Source organism: Canis lupus, chromosome 16 (genome assembly GCF_003254725.2).
Source record: "Canis lupus dingo isolate Sandy chromosome 16, ASM325472v2, whole genome shotgun sequence".
Classification (NCBI taxonomy): domain Eukaryota; kingdom Metazoa; phylum Chordata; class Mammalia; order Carnivora; family Canidae; genus Canis; species Canis lupus.
Window position 1 is genome coordinate 26,230,195 of NC_064258.1, and position 26,633 is coordinate 26,256,827.

The 26,633-nt window shown below is 37.8% G+C and overlaps 1 long non-coding RNA gene across 2 annotated transcripts in view; it reads left to right on the top strand.

Moving 5' to 3' along the window:
* The window catches only part of LOC125752639 (uncharacterized), a 118,526-nt gene that overhangs the window by 79,216 nt on the left and 12,677 nt on the right, over positions 1-26,633 (top strand). Inside the window, exon 6 of one of the 2 annotated variants that reach the window (XR_007402647.1) lies at positions 15,110-15,380. The exons of the other annotated variant lie outside the window; for it this stretch is intronic. This is a non-coding gene — a long non-coding RNA (uncharacterized LOC125752639). Of the gene's footprint in view, positions 1-15,109; positions 15,381-26,633 lie in introns of those variants that run through there. 2 annotated transcript variants of the gene reach the window in all.

Sequence of the window (26,633 nt, forward strand, 5' to 3'; positions counted from 1 at the left end):
TTTAGAGCTCCATTTTATTTATCCATCACAGTCCTTACTCAGTGTGGCTACCGATTATTATCCCACAACTTCACAAGACTGGAAGCTCCATGCGGGGCAGACATCACACCTACTTGATTTGCCACTCTACAGACTCAGTGTCTAGAAGAGTACAGGACTTAAACAGCCATTGCATCACTGGATATTGAATTAGTATATATATTTCTATGTAGAAATTTTATTTGCCTTTTCACCACACAAAGTTTATTTTTAGGTTTGTTGATTTTTAACAGCAAACAGCATGGTTCAGTGGAAAGATCACAGGCTGTGGAATTAGACACACCTGAATTTAAACTGAGCTGTTACATTTGAGTTGTCTGGATTCGGATGAAAGACATATCAGCTGCTAATATTCAAGTCTCATTTTCTTTGATCTTTCCATCACACACTCACTTTTACTTAAAAGTGTTCCCTTCGCTTTGGGATGCCATTCTTACGATTCTCTTTCTAAATCTCTGAGAACTTCCTCAGTTTTCTTCCCTTTTACTTCAAAGTTTTCTTCTGCATCCTCTCTTCATTTTATAGCCTTTATGCAGTGCTCTTATTTTCTCTTGTAGTTTTAACAGGCCAAACCTGAATTTTTCTGCTGTTTCATTAGTATCTCCATGAGAATACAATTAACCCCAGAATATAGTACCCCAGGAGGTACTATAGTTAACCCCAAAACCATGCTGTGTGATGCTTGTCCATCACTTGTAATTTCTGTGTAGTTTAAAGCTTAAGGTAAGGGATCCCTGGGTGGCGCAGCGGTTTAGCACCTGCCTTTGGCCCAGGGTGCGATCCTGGAGACCTGGGATCAAATCCCACGTCGGGCTCCCGATGCATGGAGCCTGCTTCTCTCCTCTGCCTATGTCTCTGCCTCTCTCTCTCTCTCTGTGGGACTATCATAAATAAAAAAAAAAGAACTTAGTTTGAAAAAAAAATAAAGCTTAAGGTAATATTTTAGTGAATTCCTTATGGTTTATTTCTAATTGCTGTGGGAAATGTATGTGTCACATCCTAGCTCAGTTTCACTTACTTAGTAATAAAGACAATTCCTGTGCATGCACAATCTATAATCTCACAGAATGAACCAACAGTGTTACACTTGGTTCTGGGTGTATGTTGGTTGTGTTTTAGAAGGTACTAACTTCTACCACTGTAAAACAAAACAGGCAGAAAAACAAATAAACAAAAAACAAAAACCCATGTCTTATATATCTACCAAAAATAAATTGAATATGTTGAAGGGAATCCAGAAGTGAAAGATATATCTAAGACATGTAATTGTAGAAATATGAGTCAAAAAGGAAAAAACTTAAGAATGAAGAGCTGGTAAATATTGTGAAGTTGGGGAAAGAGAAAAAATATTGGAAAATTTTAGTCTGATATAAAAATGAGTTGTAATGGAAAAAGAGAAAAAAGGGAGTGGGGGGGAAGGACCCTCTAGTCCTATATACTAATTTCCCTCAGTCCTGGAGCTCTTCTGAGGGAGGGGCCTGCTATGCTGATTCTCAGATGTGTGTACCTGGGGGATCTGCCCCACCGCCTGTCGGGTGCCAGACTCGGAGTGAGCTGTTAAGCCTGTGAAGTCTTTGTTCCCTAGAGGCCCCGCCTCTCCCAGGCAGAAGGTGAAACAAAGAGGAAAAACAACAATGGCGGTGGCCAGATTTCCAGCTCTGGAGTCAAGCTCCCCACTAGTAACTAACCACAGTTTTACAGTCCGCACTGGCCTAGATGCTCCTGGGGTGCGAGTGCACTGATCTGCACAGCTCGGTGGCACCCAACGGCAGGAGACATCCAGAGACAAGGTAAATAAGAAGATAAAACTTTCGGGATCCCTGGGTGGCGCAGCAGTTTAGCGCCTGCCTTTGGCCCAGGGCGCGATCCTGCTAGACCTGGGATCGAATCCCACATAAGGCTCCTGGTGCATGGAGCCTGCTTCTCCCTCTGCCTGTGTCTCTGCCTCTTTCTCTCACGGTGTGCCTATCATAAATAAATAAAGAATAAAAAGAAAATAATAATAAAAAAAGAAGATAAAAGTTTCATTGTGGCTTTTCTGTGCCTCCCCGCTTCCACCTGTCACAGGGGGCACAGAGGATTCCGCCTTTTTCCCCTTGGGCGCCCTGAGATCCGGGGCCCTATGCCGCTGGACCTGTGCTCCCAGGGACTGCCTCTCCCAAAATGAACAGGGCACAGCCACCTTCATGCCAGAACCGGGTTCTAGGGTAAAGAGAGCTCTGGAGCCAGCCCGCCTAACCTACTGGCTTCTGCCAAATGCCCCGGATGGCTACGGTGCTCCAGCCCTTTACTGATATCGGATCCACATTTGTGTTGAGCTTTCCCCCAGGCATCCCTCCTCTTACACTGACTCCGGGAATCTTGAAGCTTCACTGCCCCTCCTGCGATTCTGCCCAATTTCCCTGCTAAGTACTTTTCCATCAGGGAAAACTCTGGCATGGATTTTTAAAGTTCCCGCTTCTCCAGGGCTGGGATTTCCTGCCCCAGAGGCTTTCTCAGCTCTGCTTTAGCCCAGCTAGTCACATTCCCCTCCCCCACTTTATTCTTTTTTATTTTATTTTTTTCACCTTCCTTTGTTAGAAGCGAAAACTTTTCTCTCTGTAGCATTCCAGCTGTTCTCTCTTTAGACCTCAGGTCGAATTTGTAGGTGTTCCAGGTGTTTTGAAAGTTACCTAGGTAAGTTTGTGGGGCCAGGTGAGTTGAGGACCCCTACTCTTCTGCCATCTTGCTCCTCCCTTTAATTTCTATATTTTAAACTGATATTGGTTCCATTATTAATTATGAAAATTTACCTAACATAGCACAAGTAACCATAAATGGGCTTAAATAAATGACTGAAGAGTATGTCTATAAGTCAAGTGACTAAGTCTCACCGCACTTAGAATCTTTGTTTCCATGATCTGGGTCTGTAAGAACATTGGACAACTGTTTACTTATTTGAAATAGCATGGAAAATGTTTTCAGTATTTCTTTTTTTTCTTCCTCCTTTTTCTTTTATAACTTTAAATGGGTAGTTCTTTAGAAAAGCCACAGTGAAACTTTTATCTTCTTATTTAGCTTGTCTATGGATGTCTCCAAGCACTTATTTCAGAGATAGCATGAGAAAGTTGATGGCAAAAGTATCTTGGAGAGCAAGGCTCAATGCCCTAAGGTCTGTCCAAAGTGCCTTTTACAACTGTGGCTGATTATTTTTTTGTGTTTCTTGCTCTGTAGGCCTGCAGAGTGACTTAAAAATATATTTACCTATAACCTGTGAATCACTCAGAGGTGCATAATGTGAGGCTAAAAGTGTAACTAACACATTTTTTTTTTAATCAAAGAAAATGTCTTAACTTAGAGGTTATTTAAACATGAAGAAAAGTCATTTCTCTTTGATAAATGGCAGGTTTGATTTTTGCTGGGTAGTTACTGGTCAAATCTTAATTCTTTCTCTTATAGAAGGCCATTCCATTTCAGATTGTTGTAGCAAATTTGGGGATACCTCCCTTAGCATAGATACATGTCTGAATGACATATTTCTTATCTTGATATTTGAACTTTCTTTTGAAATTATTTTTAGAGTATATATCTCCCTCCATATGGGTTTTATTGCCCTGAGAAGTTGTATAAGTATCTGAGTGAAGAGGACTGTATTCAAATTCAGTAAGTTCTAGGAGTGGACTAGAAGGGATTTCTGATCTCTGAGATCATTCAATGAAATATGAGATGTTCTTTCTTGCACTAGATAAAATACATAGCTGTAAGTTTTTTCCTTTTTGACTTTCATATTTCTACAATTACATGTCTTAGATATATTTTTCACTTCTGGATTCCCTTCAACATATTCAATTTATTTTTGGTAGATATATGAGACATGGGTTTTTGTTTTTTGTTTATTTGTTTTTCTGCCTTGTTTTGTTTTACAGTGGTGGAAGTTAGTACCTTCTAAAACACAACCAACATACACCCAGAACCAAGTGTAACACTGTTGGTTCATTCTGTGAGATTATATTCTCTCTTCCTTCCCATTCTGCCCCCCTGTTTTATTTATTTATGTTTTAGTGTTCAATTTTGGGACTTTCTATAAGTATTGCTGGTTTACATAAATTTGGGATTGAGCATCCTCTAACATATAGAACAAAATACACTCTGAACCAAGAGGATCACCCTCTAGGACCCCTTAGGTAGACTACATTCTCTGTCCCCTACCACTTCCTTACCACCAGCATTCTTCCCCCCCTTTTTTCCTCTTTTTCCTTTTCCTTTCTTTTTTTTTTTTTTCTTTTTCTTCTTTGTTTTTCATTTTTGGCTTCTTATTTTCACTACTTTGTTTTAAAATTTGTTTTTCACTTTAGTGGTCCTTTTGTTTTATTTTGTTCTGTTCTTTATCTTTTATTTTCTGGTCTCTGACATCATCAGAATCATATAGGGTGTATTTTACTTAGGTCGTGGTTGATATTGTTGACTCAGCCCACTCATACAGCCACTCTGCACTGAACAAAGTGACTAGAAAGAAGAATTCACCACAAAACAAAGAACTGGAAACAGTACTCTCTGCCACAGAGTTACAGAATTTGGATTCCCATACAATGTCAGAAAGTCATTGTAATTGACTTTAATAAATTATAAATTTTTCATTGTAATTGACTGTAATAAAAATTGTAAATTTTTACAATTAAAAAGCTACTGGTGGCTCTGGGAAAAAAGCATAAAGGACTCTAGAGACTGTTACTGCAAAACTGAGATCTAATCAGGTCGAAATTAAAAATAGATTAAATGAGATGCAATTCAATCTGGATGTTCTAACTGCTAGGGTTAATGAGGTGGAAGAGAGAGTGAGGGACATAGAAGACAAGTTGATGGTAAGAAAGGAAACTGAAGAGAAACACAATTAAGAGTCCATGAGGAAAGGCATAAGAAAATAAATGATAGCTTGAGAAGGAAGAATATATGTCTGTTTGGGATTCCAGAAGAGGCTGAGAGAGAGAGGACCACAAAGTTTATTGGAGCAAATCATAGCTGAGAACTTCCCAAATCTGGGGAAGAAAACAGGCATTCAGATCCAAATAATAGAGAGGACCCTTCAAAAAAACAATAAAAAACATTCAACATCTTGATATTTAATAGTGAAACTTGCAAATTTCAAAGATAAAGAGAAAATCTTAAAACAATGTGAGATAAGAGATTCTCAACTTATATGGGGAGAAACATCAGATTAACAGCAGACCTCTCTACAGAGCCCTGGCAGGCCAGAAAGGGCTGGCAGGATATATTCAGGGTCCTAAATGAGAAGAACATGCATCCAAGAACTTTATCCAGCAACGCTCTCATTCAGAATACAAGGAGAAATAAAGAGATTCCAAGATAGGCAGTAACTGAAAAGAATATGTGACCACCAAACCAGCTCTGCAAGAAATATTAAGGGGGACACTGTAAAAGAAAAAGGGAACCCAAAGAAACAATCCACAATAAGAGGGACTGTATAGTTGATACAATGATACTAAATTCATATCTTTCAATAGTTACTCGGAACGTGAATGGGCCAAATGATCCCATCAAAAGATGCAAGATATCGAATTGGCTAAAAAAGCAAGACCCATTTATATGCTGTCTACAAGAGACTCATTTTAGACCTAAGGACACCTACAGCCTGAAAATGAAGGGGTGGAGAACCATTTACTATTCAAATGGCCCTCAAAAGAAGGCTAGGATAGCAATCCTCATATCCGATAAATTAGTTTATCCCTAAAGACTGTAGTAAGAGATGAAGAGGGACACTATATCATACTTAAAGGGTCTATCCAACAAAAGGACCTAACAACCATGAATATTTATGCTTCTAATGTAAGAGCTGTTAAGTATATCAATTAATAACCAAAGTAAAGAGATTCTTAGATAATACACTAATAGTAGGAGACTTCGACACGGCACTTTCAGCAACTGACAGATATTTAAAGCAGAAGATCACCAAAGAGACAAGGGCTTTAAATGATACACTGGACCAAACAGATGTCACAGATATATACAGAACTTTCCATCCAAATGTGACTGAATATACTTGCTTCTCAAGTGCACATAGAACTTTCTCCAGAACAGACCACATACTGGATCACAAATCAGGTCTCAACCATTACCAAAAGATTGGGTTCCTCCCCTGCGTACTTTCAGACTACAATGCTTTGAAACTAGAGCTCAATCACAAGAAGAAAATTGGAGGAAACTCAAACACATGGAAGTTAAAGAGCATCCTACTAAAACATTAATGGGTCACCCAGGAAATTAGAGAAGAATTAAAGATTCACAGAAACTAATGAACATGAAGATACAACCGTTCAAAATCTTTGGGACACAACAAAAGTGATCCTAAGAGGAAAACACATCCCAATACAAGCCTCTCTCAAAAAATTGTAAAAAACTCGAATACACAAGCTAACCTCACACCTAAAGGAACTGGAGAAAGAACAGCAAATAAAACCTACACCAAGGAGAAGAAGAGACTTAATAAAGATTCGAGCAGAATTCAATGAAATAGAGACCAGAATAACTGTAGAACAGATCAACAAAACCAAGAGTTGGTTCTTTGAAAGACTTAGTAAGATAGATAAACCCCTAGCCAGTATTATTAAAAAGAAAGAGAAAAGACTCAAATTAATAAAATCATGAATGGAGAGATCACAACCAATACCAAGGAAATGCAAACGATTTTAAAAACGTATTATGAATACCTATATGCCAACGCATTAGGCAATCTAGAAGAAATGGATGCATTTACGGAAAGCCACAAATTACCAAAACTGGAACAGGAAGAAATAGAAAACCTGAACAGGCCAATAACCAGGGAGGAAATTGAAGCAGTCATCAAAAACATCCCAACACACAAAAGTTCAGAACCAAATGGCTTCCTAGGGGAATTCTATCAAAAGTTTAAAGAAGAAACAATACCTATTCTACTAAAGCTGTTCTGAAGGATAGAAAGGGACAGAATACTTCCAAACTCATTTTATGAGGCCCGCATCACCTTAATTCCAAAACCAGACAAAGACCCCACCAAAAAGGAGAATCATAGACCAATATCCCTGATGAACATGGATGCAAAAACTCTCAACAAGATACTAGCCAATAGGATCCAGCAGTACATTAAGAGGATTATTCGGAGGAGGAGGGGCAAGATGGCGGAAGAGTAGGGTCCCCAAGTCACCTGTCCCCACCAAATTACCTAGATAACCTTCAAATTATCCTGAAAATCTATGAATTCAGCCTGAGATTTAAAGAGAGAACAGCTGGAATGCTACAGTGAGAAGAGTTCACGCTTCTATCAACGTAGGAAGACGGGAAAAAAGAAATAAAGAAACTAAGGCCTCCAAGGGGGAGGGGCCCCGCGAGGAGCCGGGCTGAGGCCGGGGCGAGTGTCCCCAGGACAGGAGAGCCCCGTCCCGGAGAAGCAGGAGCTGCACCGACCTTCCCGGGCGGAAAGGGGCCCGCGGGGAGTCGGAGCAGGACCCAGGAGGGCGGGGATGCCCTCGGGCTCCCAGGGACACTAACAGACACCTGCGCCCCGGGGACAGCGCGCCACACCCCGCCGCCGAGCTCCCTAAAGGGCTGCAGCGCGCACGGCTGGACCCGGAGCAGCTCGGAGGGGCTCGGGCCGAGGCTCCGCGTGGAGGGGGCTGCCGCTGGGAGCGCGAATCCAACAGCGCAGGCCCTGGAGCACTGGGCGCCGGGGACACAGCCCAGGATCCGACCTCCCCCTGGGACAGGCAGAGGCCAGGAGGGCCCAGGACAGCAAGGACGCTCCTGCCCCAGCTGAACAGATCAGCGACCCCGCCCCGGAGCCTCCAGGCCCTGCAGACGGAGAGCTCCGGAGTTCCTGCGGGGGCTGAATCCAGGGCTCCAGAGCTGGCCCCGCCACTGGGGTTGTTCCTCCTGGGGCCTCACGGGGTAAGCAACCCCCACTGAGCCTCACAGTGGCCTCACCGGATAAGCAGCTTAAGCACTCACTGAGCCCTGCACCAGGCAAGGGGCTGAGCAGCTCCCCCAAGTGCTAACACCTGAAAATCAGCACAACAGGCCCCTCCCCCAGAAGACCAATTAGATGGACAGGGGAAAAACAAATTATTGACCAAGCAGCACTGGAAAGTTCCAGAGGAAATCAAGGGACTTACAGTATACAGAATCAGAGGATACTCCCTACTCCCCTTGTTTTTTTTTGTTTTGTTTTGTTTTTGTTTTTGTTTTTGTTTTTTTTGCTTTTTGATTTCTGTTTGCTTCCCCCCCCCCATTTTTCTGCTTTCTTTTTCTTCTCTCTTTTTTCTTTTTTCTCTTTTTTTTCTTTCTTTTTTTTCTTTTCTTTCCTTCTTTCTCTTCTCTCTTTTTCTCCTTTTCCCAATACAACTTGTTTTTGGCCACTCCGCACTGAGCAAAATGACTAGAAGGAAAACCTTACCTCAAAAGAAAGAATCAGAAACAGTCCTCTCTCCCACAGAGTTACAAAATTTGGATTACAATTCAATGTCAGAAAGCCAATTCAGAAGCACTATTATAAAGCTACTGGTAGCTCTAGAAAAAAGCATAAAGGACTCAAGAGACTTTATGACAGCAGAATTTAGATCTAATCAGGCAGAAATTAAAAATCAGTTGAATGAGATGCAATCCAAACTAGAAGTCCTAACGACGAGGGTTAACGAGGTGGAAGAACGAGTGACAAAGAAGACAAGTTGATGGCAAAGAGGGAAACTGAGGAAAAAAGAGACAATTAAAAGACCATGAGGATAGATTAAGGGAAATAAACGACAGCCTGAGGAAGAAAAACCTACGTTTAATTGGGGTTCCCGAGGGCGCCAACAGGGACAGAGGACCAGAATATGTATTTGAACAAATCATAGCTGAAAACTTTCCTAATCTGGGAAGGGAAAAGGCATTCAGATCCAGGAAATAGAGAGATCCCCCCCTAAAATCAATAAAAACCATTCAACACCTCGACATCTAATAATTAAGCTTGCAAATTCCAAAGATAAAGAGAAGATCCTTAAAGCAGCAAGAGACAAGAAATCCCTGACTTTTATGGGGAACAGTATTAGGGTAACAGCAGACCTCTTCACAGAGACCTGGCAGGCCAGAAAGGGCTGGCAGGTTATATTCAGGGTCCTAAATGAGAAGAACATGCAACCAAGAATACTTTATCCAGCAAGGCTCTCATTCAGAATGGAAGGAGAGATAATGAGCTTCCAGGACAGGGAGGAACTGAAAGAATATGTGACCTCCAAACCAGCTCTGCAAGAAATTTTAAGGGGGACTCTTAAAATTCCCCTTTAAGAAGAAGTTAAATGGAACAATCCACAAAAACAGGGACTGAATAGATTTCATGATGACACTAAACTCATATCTTTCGATAGTAACTCTGAATGTGAATGGGCTTAATGACCCCATCAAAAGGTGTGGGGTGTCAGACTGGATAAAAAAGCAGGACCCATCTATTTGCTGTCTACAAGAGACTCATTTTAGACAGAAGGACACCTACAGCCTGAAAATAAAAGGTTGGAGAACCATTTACCATTCAAATGGTCCTCAAAAGAAAGCAGGGGTAGCCATCCTTATATCAGATAAACTAAAATTTACCCCGAAGACTGTAGTGAGAGATGAAGAGGGACACTATCTCATACTTAAAGGATCTATCCAACAAGAGGACTTAACAATCCTCAATATATATGCCTCAAATGTGGGAGCTGCCAAATATATCAATCAATTAATAACCAAAATTAAGACATACTTAGATAATAATACTCTTATACTTGGTGACTTCAATCTAGCACTTTCTACACTCGATAGGTCTTCTAAGCACAACATCTCCAAAGAAACGAGAGCTTTAAATGATACACTGGACCAGATGGATTTCACAGATATCTACAGAACTTTACATCCAAACTCAACTGAATATACATTCCTCTCAAGTTCACATGGAACTTTCTCCAGAATAGACCACATACTAGGTCACAAATCATGTCTGAACTGATACCAAAAGATTGGGATCATCCCCTGTGTATTCTCAGACCATAATGCCTTGATATTAGTACTAAATCACAACAAGAAGTTTGGAAGGACTTCAAACGCATGGAGGTTAAGGACCATCTTGCTAAAAGATGAGAGGGTCAACCAGGAAATTAAGGAAGAATTAAAAAGATTCTTGGAAACTAATGAGAATGAAGATACAACCGTTCAAAATCTTTGGGATACAGCAAAAGCAGTCCTGAGGGGGAAATGCATCACAATACAAGCATCCATCCAAAAACTGGAAAGAACTCAAATACAAAAGCTAACCTTACACCTAAAGGAGCTAGAGAAAAAACAGCAAATAGATCCTACACCCAGCAGAAGAAAAGAGTTAATAAAGATTCAAGCAGAACTCAACAAAATCGAGACCAGGAGTTGGTTCTTTGAAAGAATTAATAAGATAGATAAACCATTAGCCAGTCTTATTAAAAAGAAGAGAGAGAAGACTCAAATTCATAAGATCATGAATGAGAAAGGAGAGATCACTACCAACACCAAGGAAATACAAACAATTTTAAAAACAGATTATGAACAGCTATACGCCAACAAATTAGGCAATCTAGAAGAAATGGATGCATTTCTGGAAAGCCACAAACTACCAAAACTGGATCAGGAAGAAATAGAAAACCTGAACAGGCCAATAACCAGGTAGGAAATTGAAGCAGTCATCAAAAACCTCCCAAGACACAAAAGTCCAGGGCCAGATGGCTTCCCTGGGGAATTCTATCAAAATCCTAGAGGAGAACACAGGTAATAACCTTTTTGATTTTGCCCACAGTAACTTCTTGCAGGATACATCTACAAAGGCAAAGGAAACAAAAGCAAAAATGAACTATTGGGACTTAATCAAGATAAAAAGCTTCTGCACAGCAAAAGAAATGGTCAACAAAACTAAAAGATAACCTATAGAATGGGAGAAGATATTTGCAAATGACATATCAGATAAAGGGCTAGTATCCAAGATCTATAAAGAACTTATTAAACTCAACACCTAAAAACAAATCCAATCATGAAATGGGCAAAAGACATGAACAGAAATTTCACCAAAGAAGACATACACATGGGCAACAAGCACATGAGAAAATGCTCCACATCACTTGCCATTAAGGAAGTACAAATCAAAACCACAATGAGATACCACCTCACAGCAGTGAAAATGGTGAAAATTAACATGACAGGAAACAACAAATGTTGGAAAGGATGTGGAGAAGGAGAATCCTCTTGCACTGTTGGTGGGAATGCAAACTGGTACAGCCACTCTGGAAAACTATGGAGGCTCTTCAAAAAGTTAAAATTAGAGCTACCCTATGACCCAGCAATTACACTACTGGGTATCTACTCCAAAGATGCAGATGCAGTGAAAAGCTGGACACCTGCACCCCAACGTTCATAGCAGGAATGTCCACAATAGCCAAACTGTGGAAGGAGCCTTGGTATCCATTGACAGATGAATGGATAAAGAAGATGTGGTATCTATATACAATAGAATATTACTCAGCCTTCAGAAATTCAGGCTACTACTCAGTATTCAGATGAATACTCACCATTTGCTTTGACATGGATGGAACTAGATGGTGTCATGTTGAGTGAAGTAAGTCAATCGGAGGACAATCATCATATGGTTTCACTCATAGGAAGAATATAGGAAATAGTGACAGCTATTATAAGGGAAAGGAGGGGAACTAAGTGGGAAAAATTAGAGAGGGAGACAAACGATGAGTCATGAGAGACTCCTAACTCTGGGAAATGAACAAAGGGTTGCAGAAAGGGAGGTGGGTGGGGATTTGAGGTAACTGGGTGATGGGCACTTAGGAGAGCACTTGATGGGATGAGCACTGGATGTTATACTATATGTTGGCAAATCGAACTTCAGTAGAAACAAATGAAATATAATAATAAAAATGGCCAAAAGAAAAAAATAAAATAAAATTTAGAAATGTGCAGGCTGTACTTTCAGCAATGATATAAATCATTGGAACCTATTTGATAGAGAAAAGAAAGAAAAACTAATCAGTCATATCTCAAAGAACACAGAGCATGTGTTTGTTTATTTATAAGTAAATGGAGAGAATAGATACATTTACCATGTGGAAGAATTCAAATAGTTAATGTAGATATTTCACTTTTAGGGAAGTGTACCTTAACTCCTCACTCCTTACATGTGAGTTGCACAGAATGACTTCTTTCCAAGAAATACAGTGTAGAATGAGGAAGGCGGTAAGTTTACAGTATTGACAATCACTACTTCAAACCACGTAATCAAGATTGATATCAACAGTCAAACTCATGTGATAGTATGTACTCCTGATAGAATGTGATGAGAAGGGCATTTTATCTCTGTGGTCTTTTTTCCAAAAACACATTACCCCAGTCTATCATAAGAAAAACAGACAAATTTCAGTTGAGGGACATTCCATAAAATACTTGACCAGTAGTCCCCAAAACTGTCAAGGTCATCAAAAACAAGGAGAGTTATAGAGACTGTCATAACCACATGTAATCTAAGAAAGACATAATAACTCGATGTAATATGGTATCCTGGATGGAGTCCTGAAACAGTGAAAGGACAGTAGAGAAAAACTGAGGAGATCTGAATTAAATATTTACTTTAATTAGGTAATAATATATCAATATTGGTTCATTAGTTATGACAAATGTAACATACTAATAAAAATTTAATAATAATAAGGGAAACTAGATTGGAGTATATGGGATCTCTCTGTACTACCATCACAATAATTAAATTTATTTAATTTATAAGTATTAAATAAATAACATTAAAAATGTTATACATGTTATAAAAAAACTCAACAAAGTAGCTTTACTATGTGCACAACTGACTGCCATATATTTCAATGGGTGGGTTTATAAGTCAAACCTATACATGTGGCTACACATAAAAGGCAGTATTAAAATCCTGCCAACATTGGTGATTAATAATCAGAATGCTGCCACAACAAGGGTGCTCCAAGTATTTAGAAAAAGGAGCTTAGTCATCTGCCCACTCTCTCCTTCATTAAATTTAATTTATGGACTGTGGATTTCAGTGTAGTGAAATCTTGAAAACAACATCAATTTGTTCCATAGAAATGGGATTCCATGCGGGCTGAGGCCTACGAATCTCACAAATAAAGGGCAGATACAATTATTAGAAATGAATAATGGGGTCACATTGTTGAGGTGGTCTCAGAACAGAACTTTGTGAAACAATAAAAAATACAATAAAAAAAAAGTTAAAGCAGAAACATATCCCAACCTTATTTATGTATTTGCAAGAACTTAAATTATTTCTCACTTGTAATATTTAAAACAAACTAAAAAAAGATAGTAATACTAATGGGGGAAGTGTATGAAACCCTTCCTGAAGTGACTTTGAGAACAATGTCTATATCACTTGGGAAACACGTCTGCTTAGAGGATAGAAAAAAAACCAAGACCTAATAGCTGACCACGGAGAGGTTAAAGCCATGATTCAACATGGAGGAGATATTTTCATCATAGAGTCTATGGCTTTCTATTGGCTCCAGGTCAATATGCTTTAAAAATAGTGTCCTAAAAATTGAGCTTAATAAAATTTACAAATTTTTACATTGTTGAAATATTTTTCAAAGTTTTTCTTTCACTTCAAACTCATGCCCCTGCCTCCCTGTAACTCTTGCAGCTGCTCTGCCTTGCACTTGTTTCTACTCCAGCCTGCTGCTTTTTATGAAAATAGTGTCAGACCCTATATAAAGGTAACATTTCTGATAATCTTTTGGGCTAAAATAAGTACAGAATTGCAGGCAGTGGCAGGACTGAAATCCACAAAGATAAAGAAAAGACTAAAAAAGCAGAGAAGGAAAGGCTACAATTTTACATACAAACTGGAAGGAATAGGAAGCAAGAAGAGTAGATGCATGTGCTGGATAGGAGCTAAATAAAATCCAAACTTTGAAAAATCCTCAAAAATTTGGCAATTAGGACTCTTCCAAAAAAAAAAAAAAAAAAAAAAAAACTCGTCTATTGGCAAAGTGGCTTTTAGAAAATTGACTTCTGATTTTGATAATTCCTTTATCATGGAAACAAATTGGAATGCTCTGGCTTCTACCAGAAGACATAAATAATTTGGGAAATAAATGTTTAAAATACCCATGCACATGATCCTCTATCTCATTTTCCTTATCAGTTTACTATGTGCTCTAAGTGAGAGCCCAGAACTGTCTGAGTTTCAACATTTATATTTTAGAGAGGAGAGACGGGGGAGGAAGGAGAGAAAAACTTCTTTTTTTCTAACTTCTGGATAAAATCACTTTATGCATAACTAGTGGCTGCTGTCTTGCTTGAAACAAACTTATTCTGATCCCAGAAACCCCTTTAGAAGAATTTTGTGATTTTCCTGGTATAAAATCACCTATGATAAAGACAGTGGAGGGTATGCCAGTGATCTGGGGCAGCAGCAATCCTAAATTCTATAGGTTAAATTCCTATATCTTCAGAAGAATGTAAAGTTCTTACTAATAGTATTGTGTTCTACCCAGCAATCTGTTGGAAGGAAGAAGGGACTGAAAGGAGTGATGGAGAAGGAAAAGAAGACAGGGAAGGACGTTGATGTTAAACCCTTTTGAAATGGCCAACATGGAGCTCAGTGTTGTGAAGATAACAAAATAAATGTTTTCCACCCTTTTCATGCTAGTGTCTCCCAGAAACAACCTCATCTCTGTTCTCCAAACACACTGCACCTAACCTGACCTCCTTGCAGTGATTACCTTTCCTCTGACTCTCCAAATCCCACCCATTTGTCAGGATCCAGTTCAATGGCCCCTCTCCTATGCCTCTCACAGCCACCTTGATCTACCTCTTTTCATCCACCTCTCCCATAAATTTCCAGTAGGTTTAGGAAAGAAACTCATCTGAGTTTTGACTCCCTTTAGTTTTTATAACTTACTTAGAAATTAATGAGCAACAAATGAACAGGATATTATTATCTCCTGTGTGTATTGTATAATAAAAGTATAAGCAGTCCTACTGAAAGTCACTGTCTTGCAATTCTTTTTCCTTTCAACAGTTTATAGCCCACTTGGAGAACATATGGATTAATGAACAAATTGAAAAGTGAATGGATACACTAACAGTTGCCGACATAAATGGAAGCAGCATGAGGAAGGGCCAAGCAATAGAGCAAAAAATCAGGTCAGAAGAATTTCATTGGCTCAGCACTCCCTCTTTCCCACAGAGCTCTCAGCTTTCTTTAGAGATTGAAACTCAGTTGTTTTGAAATGGATTATGGCAAAGAAAGTGAGAGGACTTCAAAAGAGAAATAAATGATTTCATAAACATTGGTCTCTATGTTAATAGCCCTTTATGGACAATAAAAAGTCATAGGAGTTAAACCTAAAATAAGGTTCCTTTCCCAGAGCCCAAGAGAAAAATAATCATTGAACATCTTTCTTTAATCAAGTCTACATTTCCAGTAATGAAAAAGCTCAAACAATTCCATTTCCTGTTTGTGTAAAACGTTTTGCCACTGAATTTGGGGAAAAAAATACTCATTTTGTTGGCCTTCCCAAAAAGGTATCACCCACTCACCAATGCCCTGTTCGTTTAGAGTGTAATTTATTAATGTCAGTACTGGAAGATCATATTGAGGCAAACTTCATGTTTTCTTTGTGTCCTGTAGTTCCATAAGGAAGAGATTCCACTTGTCTAATATTTCATTTTGTTCCATCCTAGGGGTTTTGGAAAGCATACTTTAAAGTTCAACATGGGGTCTGTCTGAGTGATTTGGGCTGGTACAATTTTCTATAGTAAGCCTGCCTGAGCTAGTGCCTTTTAGAGATCTCTTTTATTGTAAATTGGAAATGGGTTAATAACTATTTACATGGCATTTGTTTATTGCATGTCTTAAGATGGCAAATACCAACACTACACATTTGGTCAAACTGTAGTCTTGTTCTGCCAACACATTGTAGAGATAACATCATGTAAACCTGGCCATTGTTACTGCTGCCTCCATCATTCAGAGGAAGTGAACAGTATGTAATTCTGCCTCTGGAAATCTGCCTGTGGCAGAGCTTTTATAGCCTGCATACTTTTGCTTACTGTGCCCAGATGTTGCATGATACTTTACTAAAAATGCATATTTTAAAGAATTTGTCTTAACTGTTTGGAAATAATTTTATGCTTACACCATGTGTGTTTTATCATTCTTTCTCTCCCTCTCTCTGTCACTGTGTGTGTAAATATTTTTTTCTAAATGATTTGCCAGTAAATTGCAAAGATAATGCCCCTTTACCTCAGTGTGTATTTCCTAAAAACAAGAAACTACAATTTTCCAAATTGGGAAATTTACATTAGTGTAGCTCTTTTTATCTAATTTACAGACCTTGGGCAGCCTGGAAGGCTCAGTGGTTTAGCGCCACCTTCAGCCCAGGGCCTGATCCTGGAGACCTGGGATCGAGTCCCACGTCGGGCTCTCTGCATAGGGCCTGTTTCTCCCTCTGCCTGTGTCTCTGCCTCTCTCTCTCTCCTCTCTGTGTATTCTCACGAATAAATGAATAAAATCTTTTAAAAAAATAATAATTTACAGAACTTACTTAAGTTTTATCATTTCTCTCACTAAATTCTTTGTGGCATACGATTTTTTTTTTTCTGGTCTAGAATTTTTTTAATCCAAGAATTAATGTTGCACTTGGTTTTCTTGTGTCTTTATTCTCCATTAATTCAAAATAGTTTTTCAGCCTTTCTTTGACTTTTGTGACCCTTATATTTTTGAAGGCTAATGCCTATTTACTTTGTGGACCAACCCTCCACTGCGCATTTTCTTTGTAGTTAGATTAACAAGATACATTTTTAGCAGGAACACCCCAGAAGCAGTGTATTATTCTCAGTGCATCCCATCAGGAGTCACATGGTATCTATCTGTCTCATTAATGGTGATGGTACTTTTATAGCATCTTTCCTTTGTCAAGGTTTCTTATCAAGGTTTCTTTTCACCCACTGGTTTTAGTTGCTATTGATGATTCTCAAATAAAACAATTATTACTATGGTGATTGTCAAATGGCAACTTTCTGAATACATCATTCTATTTCTATCTATATCATTTGCCATTCTACTGTAAAGAAGAATTTTCCCCTCTTGTTTGCCTATTTATTTATTATTTATGTGCTTATGAATGTCCTCTATATATTTTCAGCATGGATTTATGGATTTTCTCTTTATGTGCTAAAAGACAATTATTATTATTATTACTTACTTTTATGCTCAAATTACCTCAATTTGCACCAATGGGGTCTGTTTGAGCTGTCTTCTATCCCCTTTGAGATCCCATCAAAAGAATGCATTCTTTGAGCATTTCCTTACTTTTTGATATAAAAATATATTCCAGAATCACCTTGTACTTTTCCAGCTCCAACGTTATAACTGGTATTTTCTATAAGGGACCTTAATTCTTTTTATTTGGAAAATAGCACTTAGGTACAAGACCTGGGGCTAGGTATGTTAATTATTATTAACTGATATATATACACTGATGCCGTCAATTCCGATCCAAGATACTAGTTCTCAGAATGAAAGTCCTACAGAACCCCAAGCAAGATAAATAAAAACAGGGGGACCTGGGTGGCTCAGTCAGTTAAGCATCTGCCTTTGGCTCAGGTCATGATCCCAGGATCCTGTTACTGAGCCCAGCATCCATCCAGCTCACTGCTCAGTGGGGAGCCTGCCTCTGCCTCTCCATCTGCCTGCCATTCCCCCTGCTTGTGCTTTCTGTTTCTGTCAAAAAAATAAACAAAATCTTAAAAAAAAAAGATAAATAAAAACAAACATATTTTTTAAACCCATTCAGCCTGCATTTAGAAACCTTTTGGTATATCCAGCAGAAAAAGAAAATTCAAAATGGGATTTGATGGAATACTTGAAAAAGATGAAAATCTAATTGGACTAAAACACCATGAAGCTATTGAAAACAAATTTTGTAAAATTTTATACACAGAAAAAAATATTATAGTTATAAGTTAATAGTATAAATACATCCTTGGCAACTGTGGTCAAGAGAGAAAGGCATAAATCGTGAGTAAAGGGGAGATTTTTTTATGAAACTTAATATGCTAGTTCTAAAGTTCAAGTGAAAAAGAAATGTGTCAGAATAACCAAGACAGCTATGTAAATGAAAGAAAGAGAAAGAGAGAGAGAGAGACAGAGAGAGAGAGAATTCTTGTTCCTAACAAATACCAAAACATATTACAAGCTTTTGAATATCAAAGCAGTGTGCTAAAATTAAATAAACACAATTAGCCAATAGACAAACCAGAGAGTCTGGAAGCAGAACTTGTGTATACAAGGGAATTTCTTAAGTGGTAGGTGTTGTCTTTATATTGAAGAGAAATTCTAACACATTATATGGCATTGGAAAAAACAGCTACATATTTGGGAAAATATTAAGCGAATCCATAGAAATAAATTTTATATGGATTTGAGATCTATATGTTAAAACGTATGCAAATATAGGAAGAAATATGAGATGATATGTTTATTAGCATAGAACATGGTTGTCCTTAAATTGAACACATAAAGCAATTGATACAATGGAAAATATTGAGTTCAATAAACTTTCAAATTTTGTAAGGTGAAACCCAAGAAAAATGAAAATGTGATTCATAGACTATAAGATATATTGGTTGTAATGCTATAATAACAATTATTTTGTTATGAATCAATAAAAAACAATGTGCAACCAATAGAAAAATTGTCAATAAATATTAAGAAGAAATTCAAGAGCAAAAAATGATCATAAATGGCCATTAAACATATGAAAAGTAAAAAAAAAGTTTAGCTTCTCTAGTGATAAAAAAAATAAATGAATATAAAAATAAAAGTTTATTTTCACCCAACAGACTGACAATAATTTAGAAGTTCAATAATGGAAAATATTGGCAGATATGTGAGAACTGGTTGTCCTAGATGGGAATATAAATGAGTATGGCCATTTTTTAAAAAATTTAACAGTACCTATTAAAAGAAAAAAATGTTCCTATCTCATGTCTCAGCAATTTCACTCTCAGTATCTATTCTGGAGAATTATTTGCAATATTCAAAACAATGTATGAAATGATATTAATTGCAGATTTATTTGTTGTAAGAAAACATTGAAAAAAATCTAAGTATCCATCAGTATGAGAATGACTATCAAATATTATTGAAATGGTTAATGTGTATCTCTCAGGTATATCATTTATTGGGAAAAATGAATCTCAAAGTTGATGTTTAATACCCTTTATGTCCTGAAAAAAAACTGTCAAATATGAATTCTATGGTACAAATGGATGTATGTGAATACAAAGAACATTTTTAGAAGACATCTCACACAGTATTAGAAACTCTGAATGGATTAAGGTATCCCAGAGTGAAGATTCACTTATGAGTGTTGCACCCAGTGAATCATTTCTGTTGGATAGAAAAAGCTCAGGCAAAAAGGAGACTATGTGACTCTCCTATAAATACCAATGTAGGTGCAATTGAAAGGGGTGGGGGGGAGGCAAAGGAAGAGAGGTGGAAGTAAGAAAGCAAAGGAAAAATTAAAAAAAAAAAGGAATATTTAGAGAGTAACTGTGGCTACTGTTGCAGGAGTGTAGACTTTAGAATTTTTGAAATCCGACCTTTGCCATTTACGAAAGATATGCATTCAAGAAAAACAGAGGGATGAATCCACCAGTAAGAAGCTAAATGACCCTCCCACCTTAGTACTACTCCATCAGTAATATAGGCTCTTCTTTATTCATGAATGCAACCCAAGATTCTGCTTAACACTACCAATTTCCTAGAAATTGTTTTGTAATCCATAGGGTTCTAAAAAGGTAAAAACAACAAATAATGTGTATTTCCACATTTTCCTTATGTAGTTGTTTATCTGAACTCTAATCAGATCAGAAACTCCGTAATGAAGATAAGGACTTTTTGTTCTCATCTATCTATTCCCAAAGCCTAGAACAGAGACAGATACCTTCATAAACAAAAGTTTGACTCCCACTTCAGAATTTCAAGAGGAATTCTTTCCCAAATTATCAGTGATATTCCATTTCTGAAGGATGGAAACATTTCCTTTGGAACCATTTTTTCAGATGATCTCCCTTACCAAAATCACTTGGAAATGTCAGTTCTCTCAAGAAATCAACGATAAATCTATGTCACAGAAAGGAAGCTTTTTTCCACCTGTGTTTCAGTCTCTCTTCCTGCCCCCTTGGTTAGTGGGATGTTTGCAGGGGATTGTGTAGGGCCTGGCAGGGGTTATTGACGAACCAACAAAAACAGATAATTTATATTTGAAACCAATCTAAGTATACATTTTGAAAAAAAGAAAGGAGTGGTAATAAATAAAAGCAAATACACAATTTGAAAGCAAGGGCAGGCATAAAGAATAAGGTAAAATATACATGAAGAGAGACTTAGACATTTGAAAAATATAGTCCCTATAAAATATTCATTCAGAAAAACACCCAAGAAAAAAAGAAAAAAAAACAGAAAAACACCCAAGAATATGATATTTGATGTAAATAAAGTCATCATGACTTTTGTTCAAGGGACAAAACATTGCATATTTTTATTAGCATTTTATCTATTGATTGCAATCAGGTCCATATGCCAATAACCATACCTAGACAAAAGCAGACCCTTCATATTTAACAGAATGTTGTGTCAAATATTCTAAAAGTTAAAAAATTAACAAGTCTAAAATGATTTTTTTTCTTGAAATTTCTTGTCAAAAGACTCACCTATCTAGATTAAAGGGGATATGTCTGTTCAAGTTTAAAATTAATCCTTGTACCTCCCAACTATTCCTGGGTAAAAAATGAAACTTTAAAGTCTGCTAGTCCCTAAGGAAGGTATATTCCCCAGTGCTCTTTTCATGCAGTCAGGGAGGATAATGAAAAAAGAAGAACTTCCAGAAGACCCTAGAGAACAGGATGTACAAGTTACTCCCTGGGAGCAACTGAGGATTTAATCAAGGAACATTCCACCTTCCAAGATAAGGAGCCCTTTAAATATCTCCCCATGATATTTAGGAATTGTTACGACCTTTGTCAACTGTGTGTCTTCCATTCTTCTCTCTGAAAAGGGTTTAGTAGGATTTCCCATTCCCCTTCTACTCCTGCATATTGACTATGTGTTTTATGAAGGGTTCATTAAGCTTGCTTTCTAGCTCATAAAGCCATATTTGGACCAGTGGTAGAGACTACTGCATGTTTTCTTTAGTGATAAGACTACTCAGCATCATCTAGAGATCCTAGCCCTTGAGCTTTCCATAACTGAATTTTTAGCCTATTTCCTGATTAGAAAGGATGTGGACATTTTGCATGTGGAAAAGAGAATGGGTAAAGTGTTAAGTGATCAAAAGAGGAAATTATGATTGGTCATTAAGGTTAATCATAAATATTCAATTTCTCCTCCTTCCAGGCACAAAGGAGAAGTGACTTCTATACTTTATTCTCAGTACTACTGCATCAGTACTACAATGCATTCTTGTAGTTAAATGTGGCTGAGTATCCTGCATTGACCAGTAAAATGTAAAGCAGGAATCTATGCCTTGCCATGAGCAAGCTTTCAAGGTTGGTATACTTTGCCTCTCTGCCATGGCAGTACCTATGCTCCAGATTGTTTCTGTGGCCTGGAGTGAGGAGAGGGAAAACAGAATCCAGGATGGCCTTCAGGGCTCACATTAGAAGGAAGAAATAAATTTTGTTTTGCTAAGCCACTGAGATTTTAATACCGTTTGTTAATGCAGTATATCCTAACTTGTGCTAACTTGTTCAGTGATTATTTTTTTCCTTTTAATAAAAATGCAATGAAATATTGCCTACATGGTTTAAAAAGAAAACCACAGGCCCAAAATAACATCACTTGGGCCAGGTCAAGTCACCAAACTAGGGTTTACTACTTAATCTAACTGTAGTTTTAACCTATACCAGAAACGTAATCTTAACATGTTGATCAGGAATTTTCTGATAAGAACCAATGAGGTAAGCTGTCACGTGGGCCCTCTCTACCCTCTGAAGGAAGATGAAAAAGTAATCCACCTAAGAAGACCTCTCGTCCTTCAACCTAAGGGAGGGTGACTTTTCTTTTCTGTTGCTAATAATTTCTTGCCCCATCCTCCTTTCTATAAAAACCTTCCATGTTGTACAATTGCTCAGAACTCTCCTCTACTTGTTGGAAGGGATCTGCCTGATTTATCAATCACTTGATAAAGGCAATTAGATCTTCAAATGTAGTTGGCTGAATTTTTTTTCTTTAGCAATGGTAATAATAGGGAAGATCAGAGAAGTAAGGATAAATGAATTAAAAGAAGAAAATGCAGATGATTACTCTCTTGAGAGACTTGTCTAGGGAGGTACCTGGCAATATGGGATTTGGCCCAAGTTGCTTTGTAAAATTTTCATGGTCATCCAAAAATAACTACTTGGGCCCTCAATACAGCATGTCATGTGCAGAGAGGACTTCCTATAAGCTACTGAGCTGGGAAGATGGGAAAGGAAAACACCAGTCAAGTCTTAAAATAACAAGAGTTAACCTCTTGGACTTTTTCTGACTTAATAGCCCTTTGTGGTTAAAAAATAGAACAAAGAAAAATGAATATTCTCTCTTTTCTCACTATCAGCAAAAATTTCTGGGAGATAGGCATGGGTTAAACTTGTTTACCTTTACATTACTCTGCTATGCATGTCCATAAATAATTATTACATGAAAAAACAAATATGAAAGATAATTGAATGAAATCTATATCAATGGGTTGGGCAAAAAAACACACCATTTGGGGTAGATATAACTAATTTTTCAGTAGCCAAGTGAAGAATACAATGAAATGCCTCCTTTTACACAAGCATACACATGCATATTTAGTTCTTTCCAAAGGCTATTGATTCCATCATTTAAATATCCCATATCTGCCTCCATTCTCCAACTTCAGTGACTTAATTTGGAACCTCATTATCTCTTGCTTAGGCTGTGGCCATAGCTTACTAATTGGACTACAAATCTTCTTCATCTTCATCCTGCAATTCATCTCCACACAGCCTTCTGAATGTAAAGCAGATTATGCTACTTTCCTACTGAAAGAAGATTTTAGGCTTCAGTTAGCACGGAATCAAATTCAACTCCTTAGCAAGTTAAAGGAACCCTCATCGTAGTCCATTTATATTGTCTAGTGAAATTTTAACTCGTTCTTGGCCAACCACTAAATTTCCTGAACTACTTACCTTTTTGCCTTTTCCTCAAAATGCTATATATGTGGCTGAACTCTTTGACTGGGCATGTGATTCCTTTAGCGAGACTTGTCCATATACCTGAAGATCCATCACACATAACAAAACCTAACATCATCTGAGCACTACTATTTTTTAAGTGCCTGCTATGTCCCAGGCACTGGGCTATCCTATTAATTCTAAGACAAGTATCATAAGGACAATCAGATGATGAAAAAAACCCTGAAGCCTCAAGATAAAAGAATTAACTCAAGTTCACAGAGCTAATAGATTTGGGAGCTTGAATAGACAGGCTCCAAAGCCCATTAACTGCTGTCACACCAGACTCAAACATTAGTTCTACCTCTATGCTGTCATTCCCAGCATCTTGAGGCAAATTACCCATAACTTTTGTCCAAAATTATCTTACAGAACTTAATATATTATAGCAATTTGTTACACATTTCTCTCTTTAAGTAACTATGAGCTCCTGAAAGTTAGGTAATATATCTTATTGAACTTTGAATTTTCTTTTTGGAGATCATTGCTGAGCAGAGTGGTTAGGCAAGAGAACCTAGCAAGTGTTTGGGAAAAGAAAAATAGGGAAAGGATGAAAACAAAAATCTATTCATGGTATCAAGAGAGAAGAGACAGAGAGACAGAGATACAAAGTGACATGGTGGGGGAGAAAGATGGGACAAGGAGAAGGAAACAATTTCAAAACAAAAATAGTACAAACACTGTAATACTGTATGGAAAAGATGTTTTATAGAGATCCTCTCAATTCCCAAAGCAAGAAGACATAATGGAGATTGGAAATGGTAAGAAGACCGGAAGTCATAGAGCTGATGAAAACTGAAAGCATTGGCCACTTTTAAAATTTGCTTTATTTTTATAAACACATCTGTGTGAATATCACAGCCTCCCTTCATGGCTGCCCCAAGAGATAGTGGTAAGGAGGTTCAGGGTAGAGATGAGTGGAAGAGAATGCCAATGTAATGAGCCAAGAAGAAGAATATAAAATTAAAATGAAAACTTAAGAGTGCCAACAATTTGAAAAGGGAAGAGTAACAATCTACTGACTTTGAGCAAAGATTATTTGAATCAAAACATTAATCAAGGGAGCAATTCAAAGAACTTTAGAATGACATCAGAAGACTCTCAGATACTTTAGGAACATTGACCAAAGAATATTTTTACTACTGGAGAAGACTTTCAAACACTCCATAGCTAGGCTGAACAGAATATTAATTAAATTGAATGAGCGATATAACAGTACAAGGAAGTCCCCAGGCAAACCTGACTTTGAATGCTGGGGCAGAAGTGCTCTTACACAATTTGCAGCAAAACAACCGCAATGTCAACACGGAAGCCTGAATTACCTGGCCCATCCATACAACCTGGTTCTAGGAAATGAGCCAAATGCCATAGAAACTGTTAAAATCAGGAGGCGTCTAAAATTCAAATGCTTTCAACCCAGTTCCATTTCAAATAAGCAGAAATTTAAAAGTAGAAGTAAGAGAAGCAGGAGAATACTCCTTTGTTTTGTGCAATTCCGCTTCAGGGGATTGTTGAAGGCTCTGAGGAAAACAGGTAAAACCCAGGAAGGGTGAGAAAACCGATGGGAACAATTTCAAAAGCAGTGGGTTGTGCTTGAAATGGAAATTCAGCTTTGCAGAATTCTAACCAGGGGGAAAGGGCATCAGAGGTTAGCCAAAGCTGGCTGAGGAGAGATATCAGCTGATTGTGTGAGTAGACAGTGAAGTGCTCACAGAGTCAACAAACATCCCAGACTTTCCAAGTAAGTTTTTTTTGGTTTTGTTTTGTTTTTGTTTTATTTTTTAAAAGCACAATGTGCACTAACTTTCTCATCTGTTTTGCTACTGAAAGTAGTGAAATCAAGGCCAAAAGCTTTCTTTGCCTAATGTGATGCCCAGGGCATCAATTTAATACCAATGGAACACCTGTTAGGCATCTTCTGAATTAATATGATTTAATTTAGTTTAATACCAGATTGCAAATAGCTCAATCAACAAGCATTTACTGAGGAAGTGCAATGCACAAATCAGGAGATGCCCCAGGTAATAACCAGAGTTTGATGTATAGGCTGAGAATGGACTGTTGTGGGTAATTTTATCACCTTAGTGGGTGCATTAGTGTTTATTTGGAAAAAGAAAAATGAGAAAGTAAATTTTCTAAAGGGCTTTACCTCGTTCGCAGTCTCCTGCAGCCTCATTAAAAAATACACAAACTTATTTCTTAAGAGTAGTCTATACTCGCTGACTTGCCTTCCTCATCTCCGACTCATCTTTTCAAAAATGTACTTTGCATCTAGTTTTTAAAATGCAGGTATTGGGGTGCCTGGTTGGCTTAGTCTGTTGAGCGTTTGCCTTTGTCTCAAGTCATGATCCTGAGATCCCTGCTCAGTGGGAGCCTGCTTCTCCCTCTCCCTCTGCCAACCCTGCATTCAGGCTCTCTCGCTCATTTTCTCTCTCTCAAATAAATAAATAAAATCTTAAAAAATAAAATAAAATTCAGGTATTTAGGAAATGCTAAATATACTGAAAAATAAACAGGCATACGCTTATTCACCAATCTGATTTAATAAGTACCTCCCTTTTCTGTATCTGTCATATATATGTGTATATTATAAATATATAAATATATATTAATATAGATTAATATATAACCATCATTTTCAGGTTGTTAAATGAAATTACATGCTTATCTTTATAAGTTTAATAAATATGTGTATAGAATTTTTTTTCTGACCTAGAATCCTATGTCCTAAAAGTCTTTCTTAAAGTTTTAAGGTTTGTTTTCACCTTTAAGATCTTGCCCCATGAGGAATTCCACTTCCATTGCAATTACAACAGTGTGTGGTAGGTAGGAGCTAGGGCTCCGTATCCAGACTGCCTGCAAAGAAAGAAAGCACCGCTCTGCTTCTGCTGCTAGCTAACTCGCTGTGTGACTCTGAGCGGGTGATGCCTCTTTCTGAGACGCAGTTAGGTCATCTGTCAAATGCCTTCTTGGCACATAGAAAGGATTAAATGAGCTAACAAATATGAGCATTTATTAGACCAGCGCCTGGCATGTAACCAACACTCAACATATGTTAGTGACAACACTGCTACCGTTGTTGCTGCTGTTACTACTACCATGTGAAGGAGAAATTTAATTTATTACAAAAGGGTAATTACTTCAACAATATTTATCATGCAGTCAACTATTTTCTCACCACTGATTTCTAAGCCATCTCATAAACACACTTCGCACTTTGATATATGCATGGGTCTATCCTGGTGTCTTTGCTGTGTAGTTGCGTCTCTACCACACTGCGTCTCTACTACACTGCC